Genomic DNA, 16970 nt, shown 5'->3' on the forward strand with positions numbered 1-16970 from the left:
TTTGGGTTTATTTATTTTTTTTTAGACAGAATGTAAAAGCAAAATATGTTTTTGTCCCAGGTGTATGTGAAATTTCTCCTGGTATTTTTTTCTTTTCAGTACCAACTTATTTCACTGTTCCCTGACCCTTGGCTATAAAGATGAGATTAAACTTATGCAGTACAGTGGATATAAACCTTCTCATTTGGATTCCCATAGAAACGAGGAGCAGGAAAAGTGTGTTAAATAATGACGTTGTGACCATATTATATTACAGTGCTGGAGTCCTATGTGAGTCAATGCCCGACTCTTGGCAGATTGCTAAGCTCTAATTTAGAGAAGACCCTGAGTTGACTAGAAACTAATTTAACATATTTAGGATGGTAAGTTCATTATAAGAACTGATAACTCCTCAATAATGATTAGGTAGCAATTTTGACATGGTATAATGCCAGTATAATATTGGTGATCTTAAGCAGACCACTGAGCAAATTAGCTGCATTTATTTAAAAAAATCAGTGTTTCCAAGAATAGGAATAAATCATTGTAGGCTTTACATACTTGTGAAGATTTCAGTGTATTAGGTAAAAACAAAACATTTTTTCTTGGCCTAGTGAAGTGGGAAGCCATTGGAAAAGGGGTAGAATATTGCAAGGCAAGGAAGGTAACAGTGGGGATGAGGGTTAGGGACAATGAAAAATGAGAATCAAAAAAATTTTTTGCACTTAGTGATAGTGCTGTGAAAACAAGTTTCCAGATTGGCATACTTCTGGGTTTGGTTTTGTTTGCTTCCAGTGAATTCAGGGTACAGACTAACAACATTCTGAAAGGTTTCTAACTAGATGTACATGGAATTGCAGTAGAGCCTCTAAGTAGATGACACATACTTTGGTCATCATGATAAAAGAAAATTCAACAATTGTCTGGCCTAACAGGATTGCTCTAGAAGTAGTTAAGGAAGCACATATCTTTCCCCTTCCCCCTACTGCAGATTTTCATAAATCCTTTTTCCTCTGGAACACAGGGTATCAGTTCCTCTGGCCCTTCTGTTTATTTTTTCAATTGCTCCTTCAATGTTAGCATGTAAACCTAATGGAGTTTCACAGGTAAAACACAGAAAAATAACCAATACCCTCTCCCTGAGGTGTTCCTCTCTACCCCTATTCAGTGAAAGCTTCTCTACCATCTCTACCTTTTCTCTTTCCATCCAGTCATCCACGGCAATCTTCCCTTTACCACCACCATTCTGTGGATGGTGTGTGGTAAGGTTGCCTGAAGACCTTTTCCTTTCATTAGCTCTTGGTTGTTCATGGGGCTTGCTGCCATTTAACTGTTCCTCCTCTTTTGGCTTATCTTGGTAAAATTGCTGAAAACAAGTCTTTCTAATGAACAGTTGCTTTATAAATAATTAAAGAAGTAAGTTTTAAAATAGGTAAATGTGATGACTTTAATGAGTTAATTCTTTGGTGAGTTGATAACTAGAGAATTATTTGGGATTTGTCCCAAGAACTCCTTTCCTTTAAGTTCTTTCTCAGATATTTTAATCAACCTTTTTCTATTCTTTCCTTTAATATTAGTATTTTCTACAGTTCTGTGCCTTACTCTCTTATCTTTTGGGTCTGCAGAGTTTCTTGCGACTTCCATATGAACTCTAATGTCTAGCCAGATATTTGCAGTGTTCAAAACCCATTGACTCAATTGCCTGCTGGATGTCTTTATAATGAAAGCTGTAGGTTCCTCTAATTCCATGTGTCCCAAACAGAAGACAATAACTGCAGTTAACCTCCTGCCTGGGCCCTGCAAGGCCTTGAGTGCTGGAGCTGACTCATAATGGCTTATGGAAGCTATTGTGCACATTTATTCCCTGTTACAAATTCAATGACATTATGTTGGGAGTTTGAAATAGCCATTATGAAAGTCTTGACACCATGGAAATTAGCAGATGCCACAAATTAGGGCTTTTCTTTTCTCTTTTTTTTTTTTAACACAGCACACTGTTGCATCCAGGTGATCAATGGTGTATTAATTTTTACCTCTTAAATACCCCTCGAATCTGACTACTCTCTTCTATTCCCATGCCGCCACCTTTGTTCAAGTTCATAATTTCTTGCTTAGGTCACTGCAGCAGCCTATGAACTGCCCTTTGACATCCCTTTTACTCCTGTGCCTATGCTGTTGTTAGTTGAAGAGAGTTTTTGCAAATCAGATCTGATTATGTCTCTTCTTAAACTTTTTTTTTAAAAGATTTTATCCATTTATTTTTAGAGAGGGAAGGGAGGGAGAAAGAGAGAGAGAGAGAAACATCAATGTGCAGTTGCTGGGGACTGTGGCCTGCAACCCAATCATGTGCCCTGACTGGGAATCGAACCTGTGGTGCTTTGGTTCACAGCCCTCGCTCAATCCACTGAGCTATGCCAGCCAGGGCATCTCTTGGTACTTTTAAGATGCTCTCTTTATCTTTAACCTTTGGCATTTTAATTATGATATGTCTTGGAATGAGGCTCTTTGCCTCCATTTTGTTTGGGCTTCTCTGTGCTTCCTGGACTTGCATGTCTTATTTTTTTCACCAAATTATGGAAGTGTTCTTTCACTATTTTTTCTTTCTTTTTTCCCCTCTTATTTCAGTTTAATTTATTTCTTTTTATTTTTTTATTATTTTATTTTAATTGTCATTCAAATACAGTTTTCTGCCTTTCACTCCCATCCCAACCCAGCACACATTCCAGCCCTCCCCACCTCCCTCCAGTTTCCACCCCACCCCCTCGTTTTTGTCCATGTGTCCTCTATACTTGTTTCTGCAAACCCTTCCCCTTTCCTCCTGAAATTCCCTGCCCTCTCCCCTCTGGTCACTGTCAGCCTGTTCTCTATTTCAGTGTCTTTGGTTATATTTTGCTTGTTTGCTTTGTTGACTGGGTTCCTGTTAAAGGTGAGATTGTATGGTATTTGTCTTTCCCAGCCTGGCTTATTTCACTTAGCATAATGCTCTCCAGTTCCATCCTTGATGTCACAAAGGGTAGGAGCTCCTTTCTTTCTACTGCATAGAATTCCATCGTGTAAATGTACTATAGTTTTTCAATCCATTCATTTACTGATGGGCACCTAGGTTACTTCCAGCACTTGGCTATTATAAATTGTGTTGCTTGAACATTGGGGTGCATAGGTTGTTTTGGGTTGGTGTTTCAGGGTCAAAAGGCAGATCCATTTTTAGTTTTCTGAGAAAATTCCATACTGTTTTCCATAGTGGTTGTACCAGTCTGCAATTCTACTAACAGTACACTAGGCTTCCCTATTCTACACAACCTCTCCAACACTTGTTTGTTGCTTTGTTTATGGTGGCCATTCTCACTGGTGTGAAGTGGTATCTCATTATGATTTTAATTTCCATCTCTCTGATAGCTAGTGATAGTGAGCATCTTTTTATGTGTCTCTGGATCCTCTGTATGTCCTCTTTGGAGAAGTGTCCAAGTCCTTTGCTCATTTTTTAATTGGGTTGTTTGTCTTCTTAGAGTGGAGTCATATGAGTTCTTTATATATTTTGGAGATTAAACCCTTGTCTGAGGTATCATTGGCAAATATGTTTGCCCATACAGTTGGTTCTCTTTTTATTTTAATACTGTTTTCTTTAGCTGTGCAGAAGCATTTTATTTTGATGAGATCCCATTTGTTTATTCTTTCCTTTATGTCCCTTACCCTAGGGGACATTATCAGTGAAAATGTTGCTGCGTGAAATACCTGAGATTTTCCTGCCTATGTTCTCCTCTAGGACTTTAATGGTGTCATGGCTTATATTTAAATCTTTTATCCACCTTGAATTTATTTTTGTGTATGGTGTAAGTTGGTGCTCGAGTTTCATTTTTTGCACATAGTTGTCCAGTTCTCCCAACACCATTTGTTGAAGAGGCTATTTTTACTGCATTTTATGTTGCTGCCCCCTTTGTCAAATATTAATTGACCGTAGAGACTTGGGTTTATTTCTGGGATCTCTGTTCTGTTCTGTTGGTCTATGTGCATGTCTATATGCCAGTACCAGGCTGTTTTATGATTGTGGCCTTGTAATACAGTTTGGTATCAGGTCTTGTGATTCCTCCTACTTTGCTCTTCTTTCTCAAAATTGCAGCAGCTATATGGGGTTGTTTATGGTTCCATGTAAATTTTTGAAGTGTTTGTTCTATGTCTGTGAAATATGTCATTGGTACTTTAATAGGTATTGCATTGAATATGTAAATTGCTTTGGGTAGTATGGACATTTTGATGATGTTAATTCTTCCAACCCATGAACACGGGGCATGTTTCCATTTGTTTGTGTCTTTGTTGATCTCTTTATTCAGTGTTGTATAGTTTTCTGACTATAGGTCTTTTACCTCCTTTGTTAGGTTTATTCCTAGGTATTTTATTTTTCTTGATGCTATGTCAAATAGGATTTTTTCTTGATTTCTGCTTCTGCTGTTTCATTGTTGGTATACAAAAATGCCTTTGATTTCTGGATATTGACTTTATATCCCGCCATTTTGCCAAATTCATTTATTGGCTCAAGCAGTTTTTTGGTGGAGTCTATAGGATTTTCTGTGTATACTATCAAGTCATCTGCAAACAGTGACAGTTTTGTTTCCTCCTTTCCAATTTGGATGCCTTTTATTTCCTTTTCTTGTCTGATCACTGTGTTTAAAACTTCCAACACTATGCTGAATAGAGTGGTGAAAGTGGACAACCTTGTCTTGTTCCTGATCTTAGTGGGAAAGCTTTTAGATTTGCTCATTGTCTATGATGTTGGCTGTAGGTTCCTTGAATGTGGCGTTTATCATGTTGAGGTATGCTTCCTCTACTCCCACTTTGCTGAGTGTTTTTATCATAAATGGTTACTGATCTTTATCAAATCCTGTTTCAGCATCTATTGAGATGATCGTGTAGTTTTGTCTTGTGTATTGTTTATGTGGTACATTACATTTATTGATTTGGGTGTCTGCTTTCACCATTTCTATTCAACATAGACAAGCATGCCTGCTTTCAACATTTCTATTCAACACAGTATTGGAAGTCCTAGCCTTCTGGCTTGTAGTGTTTCTGTTGAGAAATGAGCTGCTAGCCTTATTGTAGCATTGTATGTTACAATCTGCTTCTCTCTTGCTGCTATTAAGATTCTCTTTGTCTTTAAAATTTGGCATTTTAATTATGATATGTCCTGGAGTAGGCCTCTTTAGGTTCCTCTTTATTGGGACCCTCTGTTCTTCCTGGACTTGTATAGCTGTTCCTCTCTCCAGGTTAGGGAAGTTTTCTGTCATTTTTTCAAACAAGTTTTCTATCCTTTGCTCTTTTTTCTTCTTCTGGTGTTCCTATAATTTGAATATTACATTTCGTATTGTCCTAAAGTTCCCTTAATCTATCCTTATACTTTGTGTGTTCTTTCATACTGCTGCTCCACCTTGGTATTTCTTTCTACCTTGTGTTCCAGCTCACTGATTTGGTCCTCAGCTTCATCCAGCCTGCTTTTAATTCCTTCTAGTATATTTTTTAATATTTCAGATACTGTATTCTTCATTTCTTCCTGATTCTTGTTTATATTTACTATTTCCTTTTTCATGCTGTTGTAGTTCCCACTCAGTTCCTTATAGTTGTTTCTGAGTTCCTTGAACATCCTTATGACCACCTGTTTAAATTCTGTTTCTAATAGATTGCTTACCTCAATTTTGTTTAAGAATCCTCTTATTGAGGATTCTTTCATTCCTTTCAATTTGGGGTTCTTTCTTTGTCTCCCTATTATAAGTGACTCTTTTTGTTGTGTATGCATCTCAAGGTGCTCTGCTTTACCTGCCCGTCTTCATGGTGTGGAGTTCTGTGGGACTCATTGGTGTGTTCTCTTTACTCTCCTTGTCTGGAGGCTCTAGAGTTGCCCTTTTTTCCATTTCTGTGGGATTTCTTGTTGTACTTGGGTTTTACTTGCTTGTGACTTCTTTGTTGGTGAGTTTTCCCCTACAGCACACTTACTGGTAGTCACAACTCCCACCTTGTCTTGTATAGACAGTGAGTACCATTTCTTACTGAGATGCTGCTGTGGATGAATATTACATATTATTGAAATGAGACACTGGTCATCCTGAAATTTGTTGTTTTTGTAGATGTAAGTACTGAGGGAACTTTGTTCATATACCAAAACAGAGCATAATAGGAGGAGTTTCAATCTAGTAATATCACTAAATTCTTTTTCCTCCATCTGATTTATATACCAAAAAAATCTAGGGATTTATCATCTAAAATAATTCCTAAATGCAGCTACAAGTCAATCTTGTAGCCTTTAATTTTGTTGCCAGTAAGAAATTGGAATTCACTTGTTTTGCAAAAGCTTTTCTTATGTAGTTATAGTAGCTTCTCACTTTTTCAGGTTCTAGGAAGTACATCAGAAAGGCTTTATCAGACACACAATTGTTTAATTAAATCCGCTACTCTTTTCATTTGGTTGCATCTGGTTTAACCTGTATACTCAGGAGCATTAGAAAACGAATCTGTGATTCACTTCAGAACACCTTCCCTGATTGCTGTGACCCCTTGCAGACTGTGTGCCCCTATGTGTAAGCCATATCTTTCCTGTATTTACATGTGTCCCATGAGCACTGACTAACCCAGAAAGGAACTCAGATATATGTTGAAAGAAGGATTCCCACCTGTGGTTTTCTTCTGAACTAAGGTTTTTAGCTTTTCTTTTTTTCCCTAATGTTTTATTTTTAATTTTGATTTAATATGTTTTTGTCAAAATGTTACTGTTCTTCATAGGACCTTGTTGGCAAAACTAGGCATCATTGTCAAACAAGTGAAATCAGACTTATTTTCTGTCAGAAAAGTTCTGATTTCATCTTTTTCACTTCATGTAGCATTTTAGTACGTATGCTTGTGACCACCATCATTCTTCTGATCCTGAACAATGGCCAGGTGGGTGTAACAAGGTCTGTCCCTGGCCACCAGCTTGCTGTTCTCCCCAGCTCAGCCTGTGTTCCTGTATTCCCTGCTCTGTCCCCCCCGCCCTGCCCTTGGAGCTTTTATCTTTGAAGGAAGTCTAACCATAGGAGTCATAGTCCTAATGGAAGTCATCCCCACTGTGTGACCTGTGTGGATGCAGGGCTAGAAGTACTTCCTGAGCCCCTGGAAGGACTGTCCATAGGATAGCACGGACTCTAGGATTTGTTGGTGTAAAGGTGACTGGCTCACCCAGTGTCTGTCTGTCCCTTTGTCTGATGCCCTGGGTGGGGTCTTTCCTGCTGGGTAGGCTCATGTCCGGGGTGGATTGGCATACCTTTTTCTGTGAAAATGGGAGGAAGGCCCTTGTGAAGGAGGAGGTGGGAAGGCGACACTTACTTACACCCCAGCCATCTTCAAGACCTCCTTGAACACCTGGTTTTAAGACCACTGCTTCAGTCCACCCTGAGTTATTCTTTGACAGATCATTTCAAGAGAGAATTACTAAAACTAGCATTGCCTTACCTTATCTCTTTTCCCTAGTCTGGGGGAGTAGGTGCCCAGTATGTATAGTGAAAGGTAAGTGCCTGAGTTCTGGGTTGACTGTGGCTGTCTCTGGCTTGGGGCCAGCTCAGCTTGCAGGGACTCATTCTTTGTTTCCATGTTGGCACTCAGGGTTCTGGTACTGACCTTATAATCAGGCAGTCTCCTGGGTTATAATTTCCTGTAAACTGAAAATAATCATACCTGTCATATCATAGGATTGTTGACCTGAGGCAATAGGATGGTCTTGGGCACACAGTATGCACTCAGTGTCTGCTCTTGTTACCTGTGGAGCAGGAACTTGTGTTGCTCAGTGCTAACACCTAGGACTCCTGTGAGTCATCCTATCTCAGGACCTTAGGCATGGGGACATAACCACCATTTTGGCACTGTAAGCACATATTCCCCATGCATATTTCCTTCATCTGGTAGACACCCCATCTAGTAATCATACAGACCCTTCAGTACTGTCATGTCTAAATCAGAAGTCACCATCTTTCCTGTCCCGCCTGCCTCCTCTCCCCATCACCTATTTTCTTAAAGATAAACTCTGGCAGCCTGGGTCCCCAGCCAGCAACACAGGAGTCCTGTGACCAGTGTCTTCCATACCTCTATCTCTTAAGTACTTGGCGTTTCTTCCTTTCTTTCTCCTTCCTTCAGCACAATGATCACAGCTCATCTCCCTCCCTTGATCTATGACTACAGTCCTTTCCTGCCTCCTGCCTCCTCTCTCACTTTCCCTCCACATGGTTGCAAGAAGGAGCATTCTGAAAAACAGGTCCAGTCAGGCCCCTACCTGCTCCATCTGTCCTTCTCTATAGGTTCCTGCTCACCTATGGCAAAAAGGAAACTGGCACATGCAGCCTGCCTCCTTCTGCCCTTCTGCCTTTCCTGCCAGTCCTTTTCTACCTCTCATTGTGAGCCTCCACATTTGACCTGTCTGGTCCATCTGCTTCCTGACACTGCAGCTGACTCATCTCCTCTGTCCCCAGTGTTGTGCCTACCCAAAGTCAGCCTGTTCAGGGATACTCCCCAACTTCCCCACTTTTCACTCCAATCTCATGGACACATTTCCCCAACTGTAACACCCCTGAAGTCGGGACAACTGATAGCTTGTTCAAAGCTTATTGGCTGTATTGTTTTTCTTCCTTAATAACAAGTAGAATAAAGGTATGCCATACAATCAGTGGCATTAATTTTGATATAATTCATATATTTCACTATTGTGGAGGTGAGTTTTTTTATGACTTGTAAGTAAAGAAGTAGTGGGTGTATTTACTTACTAAATTCCATATTGCTTTAGGACAGGGACTGTGTCTTCTTCATTTTGAATTCTCTGTACCAAGCTCAGAGGCTAGCACATAGAACAACCTTAAAAAGGAATGGAATGAATAGAGTAATGAGAGAATGAGGGGAGTCATGGTCCATCCTTGGCAGACATGCCCTGGTACTGTGATAGTCTGCCTGCCCAGGTGGCTTTCTGTTATACTGCAACATCACTTTCTTCCACCTTCCCTAACTCAGGCAGGAGAATGTAGGCTTTTTAGGCCCAGGCAATATATTTGGACTTCCCTCTCCCAGGTCTGAACTTGACATGACCATAACTACTCTCAGGGCTGCATCCCCATCTCTGCCAATCATCTTTTAAGATGCACAAGGTGGGGGTGGGTGCAGGATCCCTATAAGTTAAACGGATGGGGAGGCTTTTGGGGGATGCTTTGTGGCCTACATTTCATGGAAGCATCACTCTGCTTCAGTGTCTGATCCCTTGGGCCTTCCAGTCAGGAGAAAAATGCTTGCATAGTTACAAAATCAAGCTGAAATCAAATTGGATCCAGAATATCAGTTTTTCTCGATATGCCTTTTACTGTAGCTTCTCTTCTGACCTATAATTTCCTCAAATTCAGTCATCAGAAAATTGCTCAGTGAGCAGAGACCCAGAGTAAAAAGCTCAGGCAAGTAATTTACCCCAGCTGGGGTAGAGTTTGATGTCCTCTCCACCACAGCTGTGTTCTACTTTTAGTACCCTGGGTCCTATTCCATGGTAGTGATAAACTCTTATTCTCAATAACTTTTTTTTGTATACGTTCATATCATACATACATAATGGTAGTTTCTTCCTTTCAATTCTTATACACATTTAATTCCCTTTTTGCCTAATTGCAAATACTAGGCCCTCCAATACAATGTTGATAGTGATAATCAATGTACCAGCATTACTTTCTCAACCCCAGTCTCAGGAAAAATAAATTTTATAATAGTTTATCATTAAATATAAAGTTTGTTGTAAGTTTTTATAAATATATCTTTAAGTTAAGGAAATTCCCTCTATTTCTAGTTTGCTATGATTATTTTAACTCATGTATAAATATGGAACTTTATTAAATATATTTCACATCTATCAATATAATTACCTCATTTTTTCTTTTATGTTGATATACTAAATTATAGTGGTGATTTTTTAATGTTAATCATGCTTTTTGGGGGAAAAAACCTGGCATGGTCACAGTGTCAATAACTTAGTTTTCAACTCTCCTTTTTGAACTGTGAAGACCTTCTATCCCCCATCACTTAGCACCCACTGGCTAACCCTTTTTGTACTTTTCACAGCTTCTCATGTTTAAGTCTACCTTCATGGTGGATGTTTTTGGTCAGCTGCCCTGTGACATCTGGGGAGGCAGCTGAATTTCACTGATAATCTGTCAGTCACCATGTAAGAACAACTAACACTTTGGAATGATTTTTCTGAAGATACTGATAATTAAAACACAGTCTTCTGTAATCAGCCTGCTGGAGCTGTGTGTTCTCGTGCTGATCCAGATGGTCTTCCTGAACCACGGGTTTTTCATCTGTAAAAAGAGTGCTTCCTCCTGAGATTGCCAGGAAGGCTGAAGGTGTTATCTCTCAAAGCTCTGAACATAGTACCTAGAGGCAGCATCATTTCTCAGTAAGTGCTATCCCTACTCTGGAGTGTAGGTTCTCATTGGCTCAGTGGAATTGAGTTCTTCACTGACTTGTGTCGCTGGGAACTCATTTCATGCAGATTCCAGGCACCAGTGACAGTGCCCTTGGAGAGAGGATGGTACACAGGAAAGAGTCTGAGGAGTTCAGCATACTGTCTTCTGTCTCCTTCTTCTGGCCATGCCTGGGCAGCTTCCTCATTTTCAAAGGAAGGGTGTTGGACTACATGTTAGGATTTACTCTTTAGTCCCGACATCCTGTGGCTAATGTTGGCTGACACATGCCATAGGAAAGCCTACCTTAGAAATGGAACAGGGGGAACCAAGGTAATTTTTTTAATGCCAGTCTGTAAAAGAAGTTCGCTGAAATTGCATTTGAATTGTTAACACATCCTCAATGATTAGGCATTAGATTTTTTCCAAAAGTTGTCTTTTTAAGAGTGGGGTTGTCCCAAGCAACCTAAATGAAGTTTGTTTATCCCTCATTGCAAACTCAAGCATTTACTCTTCACTCCCCATATAGGGTGGAGAAGACCTTTTATGTCAGCAGTACTGTTTTTGCTGATTTTAGATGGCTTACTTTTACAGCATCGAGTACAGAGGTCCCCAACCATGCCCACCCCGAGGACTATTAGGAACCAGGTAGAGAAGAAAGCTTGCCTGAACTCCGCTTCCTGATCCCTACCCCTACCTCCTGCCCTTCCTACACCCCCCCACCCCCCCATGTCTCTGGAAAAAAACAATCCAAACAGTCCCTGGTGCCAAAAAAGTTGGGGACCACTGCTCTAGTACATTTTCTGTTTAAGTCATTATGGACTATTGTGTTAGCTAAGTAAAAATTCTCTTAACAAACCATCATAGATGGGATTAAAGGAGACAGCTATTACTCTCTCAGGAAAGTGAGATTTATGATCACATCAGTTTATTGCCTCTTTTCCCAACAAAGCAATATATGGCTATTTAGAGTTCTAAATTATGTAGCAATGCTGAGAACTCCAGATTTTGTTACTACTAACAAAAGTATTCAAGTTTAAAAATGATTGAAGCCAATATTATAAATGAGTTGGCATATTGCCTATACCATTACATAAAATAAAATGCCCAAAGAACTTTGAATTTCAGAGCTGATTAATGGCCTTTGTGGTTTCAAATTTATTTTAAAAATAGATTTAGAATTGGGTAATGTTGTTTGTCTTTTTTGGTGATACTAGGGTACTAGAAAGATACTAGAAAGAGATTCCACTTTTCTCCCCATGGTAATGTCTTAGTCCTACTCCAGCTAGCTGAAAGGAAAAGGAATAATTAATTGCAAGGCTATCTTAGAAACCTTACAAGTCATTGGAACTAGAAAGTAAAAGCTGCTAGGAACTAAGGAAGTACCAACCTTCTCCCCCTTATTCCCTGGCCTCCATTTTTTTCTGCATGCCAGCTGTGTTGGAGACCTCAAGACCACCCTCAGTCTTGGTGATCCAGTAGGAGAATCATAGCACTTCTAACATTGTCATATTCATGGCCATGACTTAATACAAAGAAAGTATGAGAAGCAGAAACAGTACCAGGAAAAGGGGCATGTATGAGGTACAGGGAGAAACAGATACAGGCTTTCAGCAGTCCCTTTCAAGTAGAGTCACACAGGATGTACCACGCTGTCTTTAGCAATGACAGCGACATGTTGCTAGCCAGGGAGGCTCCATAGAGACTCAGTGCCCAGGATTTTTATTGAGGACTGGTTAGATAGGCAGCCACTGCCTGTTACATAGCAAAATACTAGACTCCCGGGAGGAAAGTAGTTGTTCAGCACAAACCATGTTGTTTGTACAGTTCAGGCTAAGTGAGCCACTTTTAATCAGTTAGAGAATGGTGGAGACCCTCCCCAAACCTGTGTTCCCAGACACCAACTTTGAAGCAAAACTGATATGTTAACTCTTTTCTGCATAGAAGGAGGTGCACCCTACCCCATCTCATCCTTTCAGGTAAGATTCTAGCAGTGATGAACCAGGATCTTAGGATTCCCAGGAGGGTGAAGTAGTTGAGCTAGTGATGAATATTCACCTGGTTCTATTACAGAATGGACTCATGGTGTGGGCGGAGGGCAAGATACTGGCATGGAATGGACCACCCCCTCCCCCAGGGTCCCTCTGTATTAGATTTGCCTTGCCTGCTGCACTTAGGAACTATGGCTCTCAATGCCAGAGTTTGGTGAAAGGAAAGGAACTATTTATTCAAAAGTTATACAGGTTTAGGACTTCTGGCCAAGATGGAGGTGTAGATAGATACACTTTGCCTCCTCACACAACTAAAAGAAGGACAACAACAAATTTAAAGAACAAGGAACAACAAAGAACAACCAGAACTGCCAGAATATTGAACTGTATGGAAGTTCAACAACCAAGGAGTTAAAGAAGAAACGTTCATCTAGACCAGTAGGAGGGGTGGAGATGGACAACCAGGGTGGAGAGTACCCATGGGAAGGCAGTGGCTGGAGGACCCAGGCAGGCAAGGCAGCAGCTGGTAGAGTGGGTGGTTCCACATTCAAGTGAGGATAAACCAGGAGGAACAACTGGGGAGTGAGGCAGACCATACAACCCAGGGTTCCAGCATGGGGAAATAAAGCCTCAAAGCCTCTGACTGAAAAATCCTGTGGGGGTTGAGGCAGTAGGAGAAACTCTCCACTTCATAGGAGAGTTCATTGGAGAGACCCATGAGGTCCTAGAACATATACAAGCTCACACACCCAAGAATCAGCACCAGAAAGGCCCAATTTGTGGGTAGAAGGGGGAGTAACTGAAAGTCTGCCGAGAGTTGGGCAAGCCACATTGTTCCCTCTCTAGACCTCTCTCTCACATAAAGCAACACAATGCAGCTATATGGGTTGCCCTGTCCTGGTGAATACTTAAGGCTCCGCCACTTACTACATAACAGCTGTGCCAAGACAAACAAATATGGCCCAAATGAAAGAACAGATCAAAATAAAACTAAGTGATGAAAAAACAACCAACCTATCAGATGCAGAGTTCAAAACACTGGTAATCAGAATGCTCACAGAAATGGCTGAGTTGTGGTTGCAAAACAGAGGAAAAAGTGAAGGCTACAAAAAGTGAAGTAAAATAAAATGTACCTGGAACCAAAAGTGAAGAGAATGAAACTGGACTGAAATTAATGATTTGCAGCAGAGGTAGAAATAAACATTCAGTGAGAACAGAATGAAGAAACAAGAATTCAAAAAAAATGAGGAGACGCTTAGGAACCTCCAGGACAACTTTAAACATTCCAACATCCAAATCATAGCAGTGCCTGAAGGAGAAGAGGATGAGCAAGAAATTGAAAACGTATTTGAAAACATAATGAAGGAGAACTTCCCCAATCTGGCAAACAAAATAGACTTCAAGCAAATCCAGGAAGCTCAGAGAGTCCCAAAGAAGTTGGACCCAAGAAAGTACATACCAAGGCACATCATAATTACATTACCCAAGAGGAAAGATAAGGAAAGAATCTTAAAAGCAGCAAGAGAAAAGGAGACAGTTACCCACAAAAGAATTCCCATAAGGGTATCAGCTGTTTTATCAAAAGAAACCTTGCAGGCAAGAAGGGGCTGGTTGACGGTATTTAGAGTCGTGAAAGGCAAGGGCCTGCATCCAAGTTTCCTCTGTCCAGCAAAGCTATCATTTAGAATGGAAGGGCAGAAGAAATGCTTCCCAGATAAGGTCAAGTTCAAGGACTTCATCATCACTAAGCCCCTATTATATGAAATGTAAGAAAAAGAAGATCAAAAATATGAACAGTAAAATGACAACAAACGCACAACTATCAACAACTGAATGTAAAAGAAAGCAAAACCAAAAATGAACTAAGCAAACAAATAGAGCAGGAACAGATTCACAGAAATGGAGATCACATGGAGGGTTATCAGTAGGGAGGGGGAGAAGAGAGAGTGGGATAAAGTTATAGGCAATAAGAAGCATAAATGGTAGGTATAAAATAGACAGGGGGAGGTTAAGAATAGTGTGGGAAATGGAGAAGCCAAAGAACTTATATGTATGACCCATGGACATGAACTAAGGTTGGGGAATGTTGGTAGGAGGCAGTATATAAGACGCAAGGGAATAAAGGGGAAAAAAAATGGGACAACTGTAACAGCATAGTCAATAAAATATAATTAAAAACAAAAACTATTTCAGTACAAAAATCAAGTTATACAGGTTTAGAGTAATGACACAGTGTCGCCAATAAATACTCAAAAGTCCTCGAAACACCCACAAACACAGTCCTTCCTTCCCTCCTTTGGCAGTCAAGCCTGTCATAGGTGCCATTTCTTAGGAAAAAAAAATAGAAGTCCATGACTTGGCTAGCTTCCAGTCCCTCCCAGTAATCTGTGATAGACTGGCAGGCCTCCCTTGGTTCCCTGCACCATCAGCTGTGTCGCTGGGATCTCGAGTTCTTTTTCTTTTCTTTTCTTTTTTTTTTTTTTAAAGATTGTATTTATTTATTTTTAGAGAGGGAAGGGAGGGAGAAAGAGAGAGAGAGAGAAACATCAATGTGTGGTTGCTGGGGGCCGTAGCCTGCAACCCAGGCATGTGCCTTGACTGGGAATCGAACCTGTGATGCTTTGGTACGCAGCCCTCGCTCAATCCACTGAGCTATGCCAGCCAGGGCTGTTTTTTTTTTTTTTTTTAAGAATATATTTTATTGATTATGCTATTACAGTTGTCCCATTTCCCCCCCTTCATTCCCCTCCACCCTTCACCCCCTCTCCCACCCACATTCCCGCCCCCTTTAGTTCATGTCCATGTGTCGTAAGTTCTTTAGCTTTTCCATTTCCCATACTATTCTTAACCTCCCCCTGTCTATTTTCTACCTACCATCTATGCTACTTATTCTCTCTACCTTTTCCCCACCTCTCCTCCTCCCACTCCCCTGTTGCTAACCCTCCATGTGATCTCCATTTCTGTGGCTCTGTTCCTGTATTGGTTGTTTGCTTAGTTTGTTTTTGTTTTTGTTTTTGGTGTGGTTGTTAATAATTGCGATTTTACTGTACATGTTTTTTTATCTTATTTTTCTTAGATAATAAGATAAAGTCCCTTTAACATTTCATAAAATAAGGGCTTGGTGATGATGAACTCCTTTAACTTGACCTTATCTGAGAAGTACTTTATCTGCCCTTCCATTCTAAATGAAAGCTTTGCTGGATAGAGCAATTTGGGATGTAGGTCCTTGTCTTTCAATGACTTGGAATACTTCTTTCCAGCCCCTTCTTGCCTGCAAGGTCTCTTTTGAGAAATCAGCTGACAGTCTGATGGGAACTCCTTTGTAGGTTACTCTCTCCTTATCTCTTGCTGCTTCTAGGATGGGTCTAGGATTTTCTCCTTCATTTTTACCTTGGCTAATGTAATTATGATGTGCCTTGGTGTGTTCCTTCTTGGGTCCAACTTCTTTGGGACCCTCTGAGCTTCCTGGACTTCCTGGAAGTCTGTTTCATTTGCCACATTGGAGAAGTTCTTTATTATTTGTTCAAAGAAGTTTTCCACTTGTTGCTCTTCTTCTTCTGGTACCCCTATAGTTCGGATGTTGGAACATTTAAAGATATCCTGGAGGTTTCTAAGCTTCTCCTCATTTTTTTGAATTCTTATTTCTCCATTCTTTCCTGTTTGGTTGTTTCTTTCTTCCTTCTGGTCCACTCTATTGTTTTGAGTCTCAGTTTCCTTCCCATCACCACTGGTTCCCTGTGCATTTTCCTTCATTTTTTTGTATTGTAGCCTGCATTTGTTCATCTAATTTGTGACCAAAATCAACCAATTCTGTGAGCATCTTGATCACCAGTGCTTTGAACTGTACACCTGATAGGTTGGCTATCTCTCGGTCACTTAAAAGTATTGATTCTGGGTCTTTCAATTCCGTTTGAGCCATCTTTTTTTTCCCTTTGGTCTGGTTGTGCCTGTTACATGTGAGGGGCAGAGCCTTAGGTGTTCACCGGGGCAGGGCACACCAGTTGCTGGGTTGTGACGTTGTATGTGGGGGTGGAATCCAAGAGGGAACAATGACGCTTGCTCCATTCTCTGTGGGACCTCAGACCCTTCCACTGCTTCCCCTGAGCAAACTGGTCCTCTCTGGTGCCGATTCCCATGTGGGTGGGCTTGCGCACCCTGTGGGACTTTCCAAGGACCTCTCCTGTGAAGCTGGGAGTCTCTTCCTGCGCCTCAACCCCCCACAGGTGTTTTTAGTCAGTGCCCCGAGGCTCTATTTCCCAGTGCAGTGCCTTGCTTCAGAATCTGCCTCGCTGGGTCTGCCAGTTGCCACCCCTTGGCCGGGGTCTGCCAGCTACTGTTTGCACGCTCAGGGTACACCCACTGCAGTCTCGAGTGCCCTGGATGCCTTATGCGCCCGGTCCCAACGCTCTCTGCTCTCCACGCCCGGCTGCCCGACTCCACCCCTCCTACTGGTCTGGATGAATGGGTCTATTTTAACTTCTTTGTTGTCCGACTTCCATACAGTTCAATTTTCTGTCAGTTCTGGTTGTTATTCTGTTTCTAAATTGTCATTGTCCCT

General features: G+C 41.0%; 1 protein-coding gene across 3 annotated transcripts in view; it reads left to right on the forward strand.

Moving 5' to 3' along the window:
- The window catches only part of LOC114491709 (cyclin-Y), a 260899-nt gene that overhangs the window by 165853 nt on the left and 78076 nt on the right, over positions 1-16970 (forward strand). The gene's annotated exons all lie outside the window — the stretch shown is intronic.

The sequence above is a fragment of the Phyllostomus discolor genome, chromosome 1 (assembly GCF_004126475.2).
Source record: "Phyllostomus discolor isolate MPI-MPIP mPhyDis1 chromosome 1, mPhyDis1.pri.v3, whole genome shotgun sequence".
In the NCBI taxonomy this organism is placed as follows: Eukaryota; Metazoa; Chordata; class Mammalia; order Chiroptera; family Phyllostomidae; genus Phyllostomus; species Phyllostomus discolor.